General features: G+C 41.2%; 1 protein-coding gene and 1 pseudogene across 7 annotated transcripts in view; both read left to right on the top strand.

Moving 5' to 3' along the window:
- YES1 (YES proto-oncogene 1, Src family tyrosine kinase) overlaps nt 1–17,422 on the top strand; it is a 145,286-nt gene that overhangs the window by 64,090 nt on the left and 63,774 nt on the right. The window lies entirely within an intron of this gene.
- LOC126941613 (uncharacterized) lies at nt 7,850–7,996 on the top strand (annotated as a pseudogene).

The raw sequence follows: 17,422 nt of genomic DNA, 5'->3' as shown, positions 1-17,422 counted from the left end.
AGTATTCTGTACTGTTGCCTGCTGTACAGGTTTGTAGCCTGAGAGAAATAGGCCATGCTATATGGCCTAAGGTTGTAGTCAGCTATACCACGTAGGTTTGTGTAAGTACACTCTAGAGTGTTCACATAATGTCAGAATTGCCTAATGAGGCATTTCTCAGAATATATGTTAAGTGATGCATGACCGTATTGATAAAATTTTAAGGAAATGTTTGAGTCTCAATTTTGGAATCAAATTAGCTATAAGGAAAGATTATAAAAAAACTGACCCATGGACTTGGCACAGAACTTTCTCAGGCAAATTGCAGTTATACTAATTAAGCAAATGTTTATTAAACCTGTGGTGTGACAAATATGCTAGGTTTTTGTTTTTTGGTTTTTTTTTTTTTTTTTTTTTTTTTTTTGAGTTGGAGTCTTGCTCTGTCTCCCAGGCTGGAGTGCAGTGGCTCAATCTCGGCTCACTACAACCTCAGCCTCCTGGGTTCAAGTGATTCTCCTGCCTCAGCCCCCCAAGTAGCTGGGATTACAGGTGTGTGCCACCATGCCCGGCTAATTTTTGTGTTTTTAGTAGAGAATGGGGTTTCTTCATGTGGGTCAGGCTGGTCTCCAACTTCCTATCTCAGGTGATCCACCTGTCTTGGCCTCCCAAAGTGCCGGGCTTACAGGTATGAGCCACCTCAGCCGGTTTTTGTTTTTGTTTTTGTTTTTGTTTTGAGATGCAGTCTCGGCTCACTGCAACCTCTGCCTTCCGGGTTCAAGCAGTTCTCCCTGCCTCATCCTCCTGAGTAGCTGGGATTACAGGTGTGTGCCACCATACCCAGCTAATTTTCTTATTTTTAGTAGGGATGGGGTTTCACCATGTTGGCCTGGTTGGTCTTGAACTACTGACCTCAGGTAATCTGCCTGCCTTAGCCTCCCAAAGTGTTGGGATTGCAGACGTGAGCCACTGCGCCCAGCCCAGATTTTTTCATAATAAAATTAGAAAAATGACTTAATTATTCTGTTGAAGTGGATAGTTATGATGTCAATTAACAAGTAATTGTGGCTGTTTGAATAAAAACTTTGCAACATTATATCAGAAAAATAGCCACTATTATCAAAATTTACACTTAATTTTTTTTAATTGACAAAGGTATGGACAACTTGTTCTGGATATTTGTTTTTATACACATACAGTTAATATTTAGAACAAGACAAGCATGGCATTGGAAAATGTTTAACTTTTTAAGTTTTGTGAAATAGATTTTCTAAAACAAAGAAACTAAAATTATAGTGTTCTGAAAGTTTGTAAGTTGATATTTGAAAAGTAGAATCTGTAGGCCGGGCACAGTGGTTCACGCCTGTAATCCCAGCACTTTGGGAGGCTGAGGCGATCGGATCACAAGGTCAGGAGATCGAGACCATCCTGGCTAACATGGTGAAACCTCATCTCTACTAAAAAATACAAAAAATTAGCCGGGCGAGGTGGCGGGCGCCTGTAGTCCCAGCTACTTGGGAGGTTGAGGCAGGAGAATGGTGTGAATCCGGGAGGCGGAGCTTGCAGTGAGCTGAGATTGCGCCACTGCACTCCAGCCTGGGCGCAAGAGGGAGACTGTCTCAAAAAAAAAAAAAAAAAAATTAGAGTCTGTTTTTCCAGAAAGTCTTTGCTGTAACATAAGCCTTTTGGCCTGATTTCTAGGCAGCCCGTTGGAGTCTTATAAAAGCCTCACAAATAGGTAAAATGTTTTGATGGTAAAATATTTTCTGACTGATTCTCAGTTTTTGCCTTGTTTTTGTTAACTGCTGAGCTCTTTGATCAAATAAAATATTTGGCCTACAAATGCTCTGATTGTGAGGTGGGTGAACCCTGTAGCCTTGCCAGTCACCCTCCTTTCCCACCTTACCAGCTCCTCACTATTTAAAAATCACTGTTTCGAGTTCCCTGTTAGGATACTCAGATTCTCCCTATAAGGCATTGCTGTTAAGCTTAATTTAAGTACAGAAACTTCCCTAGATTTCCCCACCTGTTTGATAGGCGCTGTGTGAAACCTGCCTCATACTCTAACCCTATAGGACAGTATGAGTTACAGAAAAGCTTCAAAAGATTGGGAGTAATAAACAAAAATAGTAGAAAAGGGTTTGAGAAAATGAGGAGTGTTATAATATGGAGTTTGTAACTTTATCTTCTCTGTCCTTTTTCATTTCCCACCCATTCACTCCTCTTTGGCATTGGGTAGGGAAAGAAGAAAGCCTGTCCTGTAATAGGTACTATGCCACACTTTTGTATGCATTATCACATTTGACTTGAATCTTTGAAATGTGTTTCCAAAATACACAGAAAAATTAGGAATGAGATGGGTATTTATTTTTTATTTTTGAGACAGAGTCTCACTCTGTCACCCAGGCTGGAGTGCAGTGGCAAAACCTTGGTTCACTGCAGCTTCTGCCTCCCAGGCTCAAGTGATCCTCCCACCTTAGTCTCTGAGTAGCTGCTAGGACCACAGTTGTGAGCCCCCATGCCCTGCTAATTTTTTGTTTTTAATTTTTAAAATTTAAAATGTCTCACCATGTTGCTCAGACTCATCTTAAACCCCCTAGGCTCAAGGGATCCCCCCGCCTCAGCCTCCCAAGGTGCTGGGATTACAGGTGTGAGCCACCATGCCCGGCCTGTTTTTTTTTATTTTTTTTTTAGAATAGAGACAGGGTTTCGCCATGTTGCCCAGGCTGTCTTGAACTCCTAGGCTCAAGCAGTCCGCTTTCCTCAGCCTCCTGAAGTGCTAGGATTACTGGTGTGAGCGACTGTGCTGGATCCCTTGAGGTAGGGATTTATTACAGATGAAGAAACCGAGGATCAGAAAGTATATATAATATGCTAAGGTCACACAACTAGCAGAACTGGGATTTAGATCTAGGGCTGACTACAAGCCTGTTGTGTATGCCGTAAGTTTTTTAGGAATGAGGAGCAATGATGGAAAGGGAGATTTCTTGTCTTTTTTCTTCTTCATTAAATAGTGCATTTGAATTGTTGGCAAAGAATGTTCAATTAATACTTTTTTTTTTTTTTTTGAGATGGAGTTTCACTCTTGTTGCTCAGGCTAGAGTGCAATGGCGCGATCTCTGCTCACTGCAACCTCTGCCTCCCGGGTTCAAGCGATTCTTCTGCCTCAGCCTCCTGAGTAGCTGGGATTACAGGCATACACCACCATGCCCAGCTTATTGTTTGTATTTTTAGTAGAGATGGGATTTCTCCATGTTGGTCAGGTTGGTCTCGAACTCCTGACCTCAGGTGATCCGCCTCGGTCTCCCAGAGTGCTGGGATTACAGGCATGAGCCACCGCGCCCAGCAATACTTTTTAATTATTTTATTTTCTTTCTTTTGTTTTTTATTTTATTTTTCTTTCTTTCTGTTTGGCCAGGCTGGTGTGCAGTGGCGTGATCATAGCTCATTACAGCCTCGAACTCCTTGGCTCAAGTAATCTTCCTGAGCAGCTGAGATTACAGGCTTGAGCTACTACACCCAGCCTATGCTTTTCTTTTTAATGGAAGTAACTTTGTGGTGCATGTTTTATAATAGACATCAGATGTTAATTAAGGTCAGATATTAAATATATTCATTAACTGAAAAATATGTGTTATTACACTAACAACTGTAGCAAATGCCATCTTTTTGTAAGTTGGGGTTAGTAATGGAAAATGATGTACTAAGTCCAAGACATTCTTCATCTTTTTATAAAATAAGGTGTTTGTTCAGCCAGATTAGCAGAGCATGTTTTCCCAATAAAGTTTCTTTTATTCCTAAACTTAACTCATCAAAAGAATAAAGAAACATGCAAAAGATGAGTTATTACACTAAACTGTAGCAAATATTGCCCTTTTATAGGTTTGGGTTTGTGAAGTCTATATATTCTCTCTCTGTATATACACATACATACTCTCTATACATACCTATACACATATATATGGAGTGTGTACTCAAATCTGTCTTCTGCCTCAGAAGCTGGATCAAATTGCTACTGTACAATATTGCCTTTATTTCTACTAATTATATCATTTATTTCTAGGTGAGTTAGTAGAGATAGATGGAAGGTCTTTATTGCCTGATGATTTAGTCAACATGTCAGACGTGTTGCGGAAAGACAGCCATTTTCTAATTTGCCCTGTCACTATAATAGCAGTTTCCTGCATCTTGGTACAGACTCATCAGTCATTCAAGGCTATACTTCTAGAGGAAGCAAGGGTTCTTCCATACTGGCTTGTTCCTCATTCTTATAGTCTTCTATACTAGTTGGTTCCTGTACATCATTTTTTTGAGACAGAGGGTCACTCTGTCTCCCAGGCTGGAGTCCAGTGGCACAATCACCGCTTACTGCAGCCTCTTCTTCCTGGGCTCAAGCAATGCAGTCACCTCAGCCTCCCCAGTAGCTGCGACACAGGTGTGCACCACTATGCCTGGCTAATTTTATTTAATTTTTATTTTTATATTTTTTTGAGACAGAATCTTGTTCTGTCGCCAGGCTGGAATGCTGTGGCATGATCTCAGCTCACTGCAACCTCCAGCTCCCCAGGTCAAGCGATTCTCCTGCCTCAGCCTCCTGAGTAGCTGGGATTACAGGCACACGCCACCATGCCCAGCTAATTTTTGTATTTTTAGTTGAGACGGAGTTTCACCACTTTGGCCAGGATGGTCTCAATCTCCTGACCTCGTGATCCACCCACCTCAGCCTCCCAAAGTGCTGGGATTACAGTCGTGAGCCACCACACCCGGCCTTTGTTTTTATTTTTCCAGAGACGGGGCATTCCTCTGTTGCCCAGGCTGGTCTCAAACTCCTGAGTTTGATCCTCCCCGACCTTGGCCTTCCAGAGTGCTGAGATTATAGGCATGAGCCACCACCTCCAGCCTTGTAACTATTATTGTTATATGAACATCACTGTCGGGAAGAAGAGTCTCATCTAAAGCTACCAGTGGAAATTTTATTTGCCACTCTCTTGCCACTGTGTCAAGTTCTTACGTTAATAGTAATTTCCTTCACCATCTTAGTAGCCTTTTCTTCTTTGATTTCCTTTTATTTCTCCAATTGTATCTAAGAATGTACCCTTTGTCCTCCCTAATAAGCTGAAACATTGTTTTCTAGCGGGAATACTAGCTTAATTTTTGTAGCATTATTATCCAGCAAAGAATATCTACAGTACAGCTCCTTCACATGTTAACTCAACAGTTTATTATTGCCCATGTTTATTAAGTCTTTACATAAAGGTTGGCAGATAGGCTTGGAACTGCCAACTCCAAATGACTGGAATGGCTGCCACTGGAATGTAAGCTCTATGAGGGTAGGGATCTCAGTTTTGGTTACTAAAGTTGTTCTAAGCACATAGAACAATGACACATAGACATTTATTAAGTATTTTTGATTGTAGGAACATGCAGCAGTCAGCTGGCATTGTCTGCCTATCATGGACCTGAGAGAAAGAAGTAACAAGTAGTTCTTCACTAAAAGCTCAGGCAGTAACCACAAATGTTTTTGACTCAAGACTCTCTGAAGTGGTAGACTTGTGCTAAACTAGTATGATTAATGCTCAGGATGAATTTCAAATAAGCATTCTACTTGAGTCTGATGGAGAAACTAAGGTTTGATTCAGTTTAATAGCTTGTAAATGTTAAAGAGCACTATTTAACCTAAGCATATTCACCCACTTACAATATAGGAGTTCTGTTTCTTTATATCATATTCTGTAAATATCCAATAACCATACTTCTTTTTTTTGTTGTTTTTTGTTTTTGTTTGTTTGTTTTGACACAGAGTCTCATTCTGTAGCCCAGGCTGGAGTGCAGTGGCACGATCTCTGCTCATTGCAACCTCTGCCTCCTGGGTTCAAGTGATCCTCCCACCTCAGCCTCCCAACTAGCTGGGATTACAGGTGTATGCCACCATGTTCAGCTAATTTTTGTATTTGTATCTGTATTTTTTATTTTTATTTTTTTATTTTTATTTTTATTTTTATTTTTTTTTGAGACGGAGTCTCGCTCTGTCGCCCAGGCTGGAGTACAGTGGCGCGATCTCGGCTCACTGCAAGCTCCGCCTCCCGGGTTCACGCCATTCTCCTGCCTCAGCCTCCCGAGTAGCTGGGACTACAGGTGCCCACAACCGCGCCCGGCTAATTTTTTGTATTTTTAGTAGAGATGGGGTTTCACCGTGGTCTCGATCTCCTGACCTTGTGATCCGCCCGCCTCGGCCTCCCAAAGTGCTGGGATTACAGGCGTGAGCCACCGCGCCCGGCTATTTTTTATTTTTAAATTAATTTTTTTTTTGAAATGGGGTCTCACTCTATTGCCCAGGCTGGAGTGCAGTGGCACGATCTCAGCTCACTGTTACCTCCACCTCCCAGGTTCAAGCGATTCTCCTGCCTCAGCCTCCTGAGTCCCTCAGATTACAAGTGTGCACCACCTTGCCTGGCTACTTTTTGTATTTTTAGTAGAGATGGGTTTCACCATGTTGGTCAGGCTAGTCTCAAACTCCTGACCTCAAGTGATCCACCCACCTCAGCCTCCCAGAGTGCTGGGATTACAGGCGTGAGCCACCATGCCCAGCGTCGCAATTATACTTCCTAAAAACTCTGGCACACATCCGTTCCTCTTACTTTACATTGATATAAGCAAGTCATATGGATTTATCTGAGTGTAAGGAGAGCTGGAAAAAATAGTTCCTAGCAGGTCAGCCACCTCCCAGTGAGGACTGCATACCGTAGAAGGGGAGAATGAATTTTGGGAGAACAGGTAGTTATCTCTGTCACAGAAGGGGATGAAAAGTACAGTAGTTACACAAGTTAGACATCTGTATGGAAAATACTATTTGGTTGTACAGATGTGGTTAGAATATTTGAAAGGTATGGGCATCGATGGTATCTTAATTCAGGTTACAGTATTGGTATAAAGCAAACTGGTTAGTCCAACAGCTTCTGGAAATGTGTTTCTTAAAGCAGAGCATCTGACTAATTTAATTTTATATTTGAAGTGGTAAGCTGTTAAGATATTTGCTATTTTGAACTTAATTCGATCAATAGAAAAAAAAAAAGCTAGTGATATGTAAATTCTAGAAAGAATCTTTGCAGATAGAAGCCGTGTCATCTTGGGTTTATATTAAAAGTAGCAGGAAAGAGAGTTCTGGATTTTAAGATGTGTGCACTAGACTTTAGGAAACATTGGAAAACCAGTAAGAGTGAGGCTTAAAATTCTAACAGTGTACCCCCTGAAGGAGTGAAAAGTCTTAAAATGCCCCACACTTCTTATATGAAAGGTTAGGAAGCACACTGGTGGAGGGAGGGGGTCAGAGTAGAACAAGTATTATATGTTCATTTATATAGCACTTCTAGTGATTGAGAAAAGATACTAATTAGCCATATCAAAGAATTCCATGGGGGTAGCAGGTAGAAATTAGGGTGGAGCTAAAGTGGCTCCCCTGCGCATCTTCTCACCATCTCCCCTTTTCCCCCACCCCATCGCATCATCACTGCAACTGGGTCTTAGTTTTTGTTTTGTTTTGTTTTTGTTTAAATGCAAAGACTGTAAGTCAGAAGGAGAAACTCATGACAAATGTCAAGTAGAAGAGAGGGTTGTGAACCTCTTAGGATGTTGTCAGATGATGAATAGGATTCTTACAATGACTGATGTTTCAAAAAAGGGAAAACAATATTGATGATTCTTAGAGATAAATTTATAGCAAGAGTAAGAAGTCATGAATCTACAGTTCAGGAAACTTGAAATAATAGGTGACACAGAACACATAGTGTATCTCCTTTTTATCTTCTCATTTCTGTAACAAGAAGTTGCTCTTTAAATTAGAAAAACTAGAACAAACAAAAAGAAAATAGACAGTACACTTATCTGGCAGGATAGATACCATGATCATGAAGGTGGTTCCCAGAGTGAGGCTCATCCATTGCACTCTGGTTGTGCTGACCCCTGTGATTTCCTCAAATGCAGAATTTGTAGCAGTGAGGGACTGTGTTTGTGCTTTTCCCCTGTCATTTTTTTGTCATAAGAGATCATAGTGTGAAGTTTATAATATTAAAAACAAATAAATAATAAGAAAATAGTAAGGTGCATGTAGCTTTACATGATTTCATGTCTCTAGGTCTAGAAGAATTCCAAGGTTCTGAAAGATATTTCTGATACTTCCTGGGCCCTACCAATAAGAGAGAAATCATGGAGACAGGTAGATATCTTAGAAAAATGATTAGATGTTGCCTTAAAGGTGAATGTTAATAAATGCAGACACTGAAAGTTGCCTTTGATTCCTGACAGAGTTTTTAAAAGGTTTGTTAAACAGATGTTTGTTATCATTTTGAAGCAATTTGAAGATTATAAAGAAGTAATTTTTAACAGTTGTTGAGAAGTGCTTTATTGAACTGCCTTGCCTCTGGAGTTTGAGTAAATGCTGCATATAGGTCATTGTCAGTGGTACTTTCTTGTGTTGGTGAGTGGTCAGACCTCATAAGCTTAGTTTCTTTCCTTCTAACAGTAAGGTTCAGTGATTGCTTTTCTACCTGTGTTTTGTTTTTGTTTTTCCTCTTTCCATAATGAAGTGTTCTAATGGCATGATAGGTGTTGCTTTTTCTTTTGATGATAAACAGAGCCACGGATGTTAGCAGGTTTAAAGCTCTTTCTATATTTTCTCAGTTTTTTTAGGGCGATTAATAGAACATCATTTTATTTTTGTTAGTTATATATATGAATAAAGATATCTTAAAATTATTTTAATTTGCTTTTTCGATTGAAGGCTACTATGCATCTCTCCTTGTGGTGAACTGCTTGCTCATAACCTTTGCCAGTTTTACTCTTGGCTTGTCTTTTTCTTATAAATTTTTAGGGACTCTTCAATATATTATAGATATTCTTTGTCTTTATGTTGCAAAGACTTTTCCATGTCTGTGCATAATGTTCCTTCTATACCTTTTGGATTTTGTGTTTCAAGAATTTTTTCTCCACTTGAAGATGATGTTAAAAATTCTACCTACAGGTTTGTGTTTTGTTTTGTCTTGCAAGTCATTTAGCTCTTTACTCTGGATTTTATGTGTGTTGTGAGGTAATTTTTTCTTTCCTCAGATGATATACTTCACTACTGCTAGTTATTAAATCTGTCTTCACACTGGTTCAAAATGCCACCTTTTAGCATTTACAAATTCTTTTTACTCTTGGGCCTGTTTCTGGGCTCTTTTTGAGGGATTTAATTGTTTGTTTATTTTTTGAGACGGAGTCTTGCTGTCACCCAGGCTGGAGTGCAGTGGTGCCTTCTCTGCTCACTGCAACCTCCACCTCCCGGTTCAAGTGCTTCTCCTGCCTCAGCCTCCTGAGTAGCTGAGACTACAGACGCCTGCCACCACACCTGGCTAGTTTTTGTGTTTTTAGTAGAGACGAGTTTCACTTTGTTTGCCAGGCTGGTCTTGAGCTCCTGACCTTGTGATCTGCCCACCTTGGTCTCCCAAAGTGCTGGGATTACCAGCGTGAGCCTCTGCACCCGGCCTAATTGTTTATTTCTATGCCAATACCACATATCTTGATGCTGCTGATTATAACCATGATAACAGCAACTAATGTGTATTGATAATTGACTGTGTGACAGTGCCTGTGATAAATAACATATTTATTAACTCATTTCTCACAGAGCCATCAAGAGTTAAGTATTCTTGACATCTTTAGTTTCATAGATAAATAGACTTCAAGAGGTTAAATTTACTCAAATTACAAGCTAGGACTATAACCTAACTTTGTAACTCCAGAGCCTAGACTCTTTTTTTTTTTTTTTTTTTTTTGAGATGGAGTCTCACTCTGTCACCCAGGCTAAAGTGCAGTGGGGCGATCTTGGCTCTGCAGGCTCCACCTCCCTGGTTCACACCATTCTCCTGCCTCAGCCTCCCCCGAGTAGCTGGGACTACAGGCACCCACCACCACACCCGGCTAAGTTTTTGTAGTTTTAGTAGAGATGGAGTTTCACCGTGTTGGTCTCTTCACCAGGATGGTCTCCATCTCCTGACCTCGTGATCTGCCTGCCTCAGCCTCCCAAAGTGCTGGGATTTAGGCGTGAGCCACGGCGCCCGGCCCAGAGCCTATACTCTTAACCATGAGGTTGTGATTCCTAGAAGGACAAATTTCCTGTTTTCCTTTTCAAAACTTTCTCAGCTATTCATATGCATTTACTTTTTCATATGAACTTCCTTGTGATTTTGATTTAATGTTACTTAGATTTATATAGGAAGGATGGGCATCTTTATAATGTACCTTCTGAAAATAAGTGATGTGTTTATTTTTTGAGATTGTCTTTTATATCCCAGTTTTATTTTCTTACATAGACTCTGAACTTTTGTTGTACTTACTCATCGGTCTTACTTGTGTGTGTGTGTGTGTGTGTGTGTGTGTGTGTGTGTGTGTGTGTGTATGCGTTTTAATTTTAAGTTCTGGGATACATGTGCTGAACGTGCAGGTTTGTTACATGGGTATACATGTACCATGGTGGTTTGCTGCACCTGTCAACCCATCATCTAGGTTTTAAGCCCCGCATGCATTAGGTATTTGTCCCAATGCTCCCCCTCCTCTTTCCCCCACCCCCCAACAGGCCCTAGTGTGTGATATTCCCCTCCCTGTGTCCATGTGTTCTCGTTGTTCAACTCCCACTTATGAGTGAGAACATAACGGTATTTGGTTTTCTGTTCCTGTGTTAGTTTGCTGAGGATGATGATTTCCAACTTCATCCATGTCCCTGCAGAGGACATGAACTCCTTCTTTTTTTATGGCTACATAGTATTCCATGGTGTATAGGTGCCACATTTTCTTTATCCTGTCTATCATTGATGGGGATTTGGGTTGGTTCCAAGTCTTTGCTGTTGAAAATAGTGCTGCAAGTTTATTTAGAAATAATTTCAAAGTTACAGAAAAGTTGTAAGAGTAGCACAAAGAACTCCTGGATACCCTCCACCCAGATTTACCTGTTGTTAACATTTTGTCACCTTTCCTTTATGGTTCCCTCCTTGGGTATGTGTGTATGTGTGTCCCCGCCACCACCATTTGAAAGTTAATTGCAAACATAATGTCTCAGTACCCTTAAATATTTCGGTATGTATTTCCTAAAACAAGGACATTTTCTTGTACAATTGCAGTACAGTTACTGAATTCAACAAGTTCAACATCAGTATAATACAGTTACCTAATTTCCAGTTGCGAATTCAGTTATGTTCCCCAAAAGGGTGCTAACCCTCAGTAGCTGTGAATGTGGCCTTATTTGGAAATAGCATCCTTTGGGAGGCCAAGGCAGGCAGATCACGAGGTCAGTAGATTGAGACCATCCTGGCTAATACGGTGAAACCTCGTCTATACTAAAAATACAAAAATTAGTCAGGCGTGGTGGCACGCGCCTGTAGTTCCAGCAACTTGGGAGGCTGAGGCAGGAGAATCGCTTGAACCCGGGAGGCGAGGTTGCAGTGAGCCAAGATTGCGGCCACTCCACTCCAGCCTGGGTGACAGAGCGAGACTCCATCTCAAAAAACAAAACAAAACAAAAACCTAAAACCCACATGTCAAGACAGACACCCGGAGAGAATGCCTTGTGACAACAGAGGCAGAAATTGGTGGGATGCACCTGTAAGCCGGAAGCACGAAGGATTGCCAGCTACCATCAGAAACTAGGAGGAGGCAAGGAAGAATGATATCCAGAGTTTCAGCGGGAGCATAGCCCTGCTGACACTTTAATTTTGGACATCCTGCCTCCAGAACTATGAGATAATAAATTTGTTGTTTTAAGCCATTTTTTCTACAGCAGCCCTAGGAGGGAACAGTAAAGGAAATGTGGCAAGGAAAGTAATACAATAGTTCATACATTTTTCCATTTGTCCTAATAATATTCTTTAGAACAAAAATCCAAAATCCAATCTAGAAATACATGTTACATTTAGTTGTCATGTTTCTTTAGTCTCCTTTAATCTGAACATTTCTTCAGTCTTTATCTTTCATGACATTGATTTTTTTGAAAGACTACTGGTTTTGTATAGTGTACATAAATGAGTTTTTGTTTGATGTTTCCTCATGATTTGATTTAGATTATGAATTTGAGGCAGGAGTACCACATAAAGGCTATTATGTTCTTCAGAGTTCAAGACATCAGGAGGCACGCTGTGTTAAGTCTATCCTACTATTGGCAATATTAACTTTGATTACTTAGTTAAGTGATATCTGTCAGGTTTCTTCATAAAATGAGCATTTTTCTCTTTTTAATAAACTATACATAAGGAAATAGTTTTTGCTTCCATTGATGATTCCTTGGCTGAATTAATTATTGCAGTAAGAGTTATAAAATAATACTTTTCTAGCTCTCTTATTCCAAGTTTAGTAGTTGGGATTCTGTAAGAGAGAACCTTCCTGTTCTTATTTATTAGCGTGACTTATGGATTACCCTAGTCAACTAGTTGTAATCTGTTAGTGCCACCTTTTTTTTTTTTTTGGATGCTCAAATTCTATATTTGGTCAGCAAGAGCCTCTTCAAATGAATTCCCGTGTACTTTTGATAGGTCCCTATCATTTATTGAGTACTACTTTGTAACTATTTTTGGTATATTACAAAACTACTTATTTCTCAATATATTTTTGTAGCTGCCCTATAGAAATCTGTGTCTGATAGCTTTTCAGTTAATTCTCTTACTTTTGTTGTATAAGGGATCATGTAGATCAGACACAGTAGCTCACACCTGTAATCCCAGTGCTTTGGGAGACTGAGGCGGGAGGATCACTTGAGCCCAGGAGTTTGAGACCAGTCTGAGCAATTTAGTGAGACCCCATCTCTTCAAAAAATTAAAAAATTAGGTGGGTGTGGCGGCAGATGCCTGTAGCCCTAGCTACTCAGGAGGCTGAGATGGGAGGATTGCTTAAGACCAGGAGTTCGAGGCTGTAGTGAGCTATGATATGCCACTGCACTTGAGCCTGGATGACAGAGTGAAACCTCATTTCAAGTAATAATTATAATGGCCGGGCACGGTGGCTCACGCCTGTAATCCCAGCACTTTGGGAGGCCAAGGCGGGTGGATAATGAGGTCTGGAGTTTGAGACCATCCTGGCCAACATGGTGAAACTCCGTCTCTACTAAAAATACAAAAAATGAGCCGGGTGTGGTGGCAGGTGCCTATAGTCCCAGCTACTCGGGGGGCTGAGGCAGGAGTATCACTTGAACCCGGGCGGCGGAGGTTGAGCCCAGATTGCACCTCTGCATCCAGCCTGGTGACATAGCGAGACTCTGTCTCAAAGAAAAACAAAATTAATAATTATAATGAGCATTAAGACTCTTTCTGGTGTTTGCCATTAAGCTGTGATGCCAGAGTTGACTTGAACGTTAGCTATAGATATATAATATTATGGAAGGATTCCTCTATTTTTAGTTTATGAGAGTTATTAAAAAGTGGGGGTGGGTGTTGATTTAAGCTTTTTTCCCCCTTGGCTTTTATTGAAATAAATAGCTTTTTTTCTTTTTCTTTCTTTTTTAAATTTTTTTTAAAAACAGAGACAAGGTCTCGCTATATTGCCCAGGCTGATCTTGAACTCCTGGCCTCAAGCAATCCTCCCTTCTCAGCCTTCCACAGTGCTGGGATTACAGATTTGAGCCACTGCACCTGGCGGCTGCGGCTGCTCCTGCTCCTCCTGCTCCTGCTCCTGCTCCTGCTCCTGCTCCTGCTCCTGCTCCTGCTCCTGCTCCTGCTGCTCCTGCTGCTCCTGCTGCTCCTGCTCCTCCTGCTCCTCCTGCTCCTCCTGCTCCTCCTCCTCTTCTTCCTCCTCCTCTTCCTCCTCCTCTTCCTCCTCCTCTTCCTCCTTCTCCTCCCCTACCCTTTTATTTATGTATGTGTATAAAGAGATGGGGTCTCACTGTGTTTCTGAGGCTGGAGTATAGTGCTATTCACAGGTGTGATTATGGCACTCTACAGCCTTGAATTCCTGGCCTCCTGCCTCAGCCTCCAGAGTAGCTGGGGCTACAGATATGTGCAGCTGCACCTGACTTCCTTATTTTTCATTTTATTTTTTTTAACCCAAACCCAAAATGGTCAATATGGCTTCTTTGTTTGTTTGTTTTTCGAGATGAAGTCTCGCTCTGTCATCCAGTCTGGGGTACAGTGGCACAATCTCAGCTCACTGCACCCTCTGCCTCCCAGGTTGAAACAATTCTCCCGCCTCAGCCTCTGGAGTAGCTGGGATTACAGGCACGTGCAACCACACTTGGCTAAACTTCCTTATTTTTTAATTTGGTGAATTAATATTATTTAATAGACTGTAATATTTTATAAAATAAAATAATATTTTATAGACTGTAAATAGTGTCTATTATGTAAGAATAGTATATTCTTACATCCTGAGAATACACTATTTTTTTTTAATAGAAAAACATATAACGGTGGTTATGAACACTCTCCAGTATAATAGATGAGCACTTGAAATGTGGCCAGTCCAAATTGAGATGTACTGTAAGTGTAAAATACACACCCGATTTCAAGTAGCTGGGCTCACAGGCACGTGCCAACACCCCCAGCTAATTTTTGTATTTTTAGTAGAGTTGGGGTTTCACCATGCTGGCCAGGCGTTCTCAAACTCCTGACCTCAAGTGATCCCCCTGCCTCAGCCTCCCAAAGTGCTGGGATTACAGGCATGAGCCACCATGCCTGGCGCAATACACACCAGATTTTAATATGGAAAAAGAATGTAGAATAATTCAACTATTAAATATTAATTGCATGTTGAGAACATTTTTGATATAGTAGGTTAAATAGATATTAAAATTAATCTCTTTTTGTTTTACCTTTTTAAATGTGGCTAGTGGAAAATTTAAAATTGCATATGTGGCTTGTATTTGTGGTTCACATTATATTTCTGTTGGATAGTACTGTTCTGGAGCTAAATTGCCTGAGAGCATCTTTGACCTTAGACTAGTTACCTAATCTGTGTGCCTTAGTTTCCTCATGTTTAAGGGGTGAGTAAAAATAGTCCTTAACTAAAAGGGTGGTTGTAAGGATTAAATTAAATGGGTTAGTACATGCAAGCATACTTAGGATAGTATTTAGCACATAGCAGCCACCTAATGTTATCTGTTACTATTCTTAATAAGAATGCAAGCTGCACGATGCCTCGGACCTTGTTTTGTTCACTGTTGCATCTCTACTTTCTAGACTTTCTTTCTTTTTTTTTTTCCTTCAAGTTTCACTCTTGTTGGCCAGGCTAGAGTGCAGTGGTGCAATCTTGGCTCACTGCAACCTCCGCCTCCTGGGCTCAGGTGATTCTCCCACCTCAGCCTCCCGAGAAGCTGGGATTACAAACGCGTGCCACCATGCCTGGCTAATTTTTGTATTTTTAATAGAGACGGGGTTTCACCATGTTGGCCAGGCTGGTATCGAACTCTTGACCTCAGATGATCCACCCGCCTTGGCCTTCCAAAATGCTGGGATTATAGACGTGAGCCACTGTGCCCAGCCTAGACTTTCAAAAGATATTTTTTTGAATTAATGAATGGATATGGAGAATTTCTGAGAAACCTAGGTAACAGTTGGGAAGGAGCTCTTTTGATAACCCCAGATGTCTGTTGGAAGGATGCTACAACCAAGAAAGCATCCTGTAATACCCATGAAATACATAATATTTGTGCTTTTCTGGTAGTTTTTTTTTTTTTTTTTTTTTTTTTTGAGACGGAGTCTCGCTCTGTCGCCCAGGCTGGAGTGCAGTGGCGCGATCTCGGCTCACTGCAAGCTCCGCCTCCTGGGTTTACGCCATTCTCCTGCCTCAGCCTCCTGAGTAGCTGGGACTACAGGCGCCCGCCACCGCGCCCGGCTAATTTTTTGTATTTTTAGTAGAGACGGGGTTTCACCGTGGTCTCGATCTCCTGACCTTGTGATCCGCCCGCCTCGGCCTCCCAAAGTGCTGGGATTACAGGCGTGAGCCACCGCGCCCGGCCTCTGGTAGTTTTTTAAAACAAGATTTAAACTATTTTAATAGTTATTGCTTTATTTAGGTCTCCTATCTTTTAACTGAGTTATTTTTATTAATTTGTATTTGCCTAGTTAACCATTTTATCTAGTTCTGAAAACTTTATTGGCAGGAGTTATACAAAGTTATTGCTTTCTTTTCAAATCATCTGTGGCTCTAGTACCCTTCTCATACCTAATACTATGTACTCTCCCTTTGTGTTTCTTGTTTATGATGAAATCTAGTGATTTATCTGTTTCATTGATGTTTATTTGTAAATTATACTGTATTTTTTGTTACAGTAAGGTAAATTAAAAGAAAAGGTAATGAATTAGAAACGAGAAACAGAAATCTCAGTATGATTTACAAATAAAAATTCTTTTGGGAGGTTCCCCCCCGCCCCCCACCCCAAGACGGAGTTTTGCTCTTGTTGCCCAGGCTGGAGTTCAATGATCCCATCTCGGCTCATTGCAACCTCCGCTTCCCGGGTTCAAGCAATTCTCCTGCCTCAGCCTCCCAAATAGCTGGAGTTACAGGCACGTGCCACTGCGCCTGGCTAATTTTTGTATTTTTAGTAGAGACAGGATTTCACCACATTGGCCAGGATCGTCTCAAACTCCTGACCTCAGGTGATCCACCCGCCTTGGTCTTCCAAAGTGCTGGGATTACAGGCATGAGCCACTGCACTTGGCTGAGAGTTTCTTTTGTTTATTTTATTTTATTTTATTTTTATGAGACGGAGTTTCACTCTTGTTTCCAGGCTGGAGTGCAATGGCACAATCTCAGCTCACTGCAACTTTCACCTCCCTGGTTCAAGCAGTTCTCTTGCCTCAGCCTCCTAGTAGCTGGGATTTACAATCTTGTGCCACTATGCCCCGCTAATTTTTTGTATTTCATGGAGATGGGGTTCTACCACGTTGGTCAGGCTGGTCTTAAACTTCTGACCTCAGGTGCTCTACCTGCCTCGGCCTCCCAAAGTGCTGGGGTTACAGGCTTGAACCACTGCGCCTGGCCATTTTTTTTAGATTGTAAATTCCCCTAATTTTGTTTCCTCCTAAATTGCTCAATTCATTTGTTTATGTTATTTCCCTTTTAGTAACAGGTATGTAGGGCTCTGAATTTTGCTCTGAATACAACCTTTGCTGTAGTTCATTGATGTAGAAAGTTGTTGGGGTTTTTTGTTTGTTTTGGTGGTTTTTGTTTTTGTTTTTGTTTTGAGACAGTCTTGCTCTGTTGCCCAGGCTGAAGTGCAGTGGCATAGTCATGATTCATTGCAGCCTTGACCTCCTGAGCTCAAGTGATCCTTCTACCTTTGCCTCTCAAGTAGCTGGGACTACATGCCTATACTACCACATTTGGCTACTTTTTAAATTTTCTGTAGAGACAGGATCTCCCTACATTGCCCAGGCTGATCTTGAACTCCTGGGCTCAAACCATCCTCCCACCTCAGCCTCCCAAAGTGTTGGGA

Source organism: Macaca thibetana, chromosome 18 (assembly GCF_024542745.1).
Source record: "Macaca thibetana thibetana isolate TM-01 chromosome 18, ASM2454274v1, whole genome shotgun sequence".
Taxonomy (NCBI): Eukaryota; Metazoa; Chordata; class Mammalia; order Primates; family Cercopithecidae; genus Macaca; species Macaca thibetana.
This window is presented reverse-complemented; position numbering and strand designations above follow the sequence as displayed.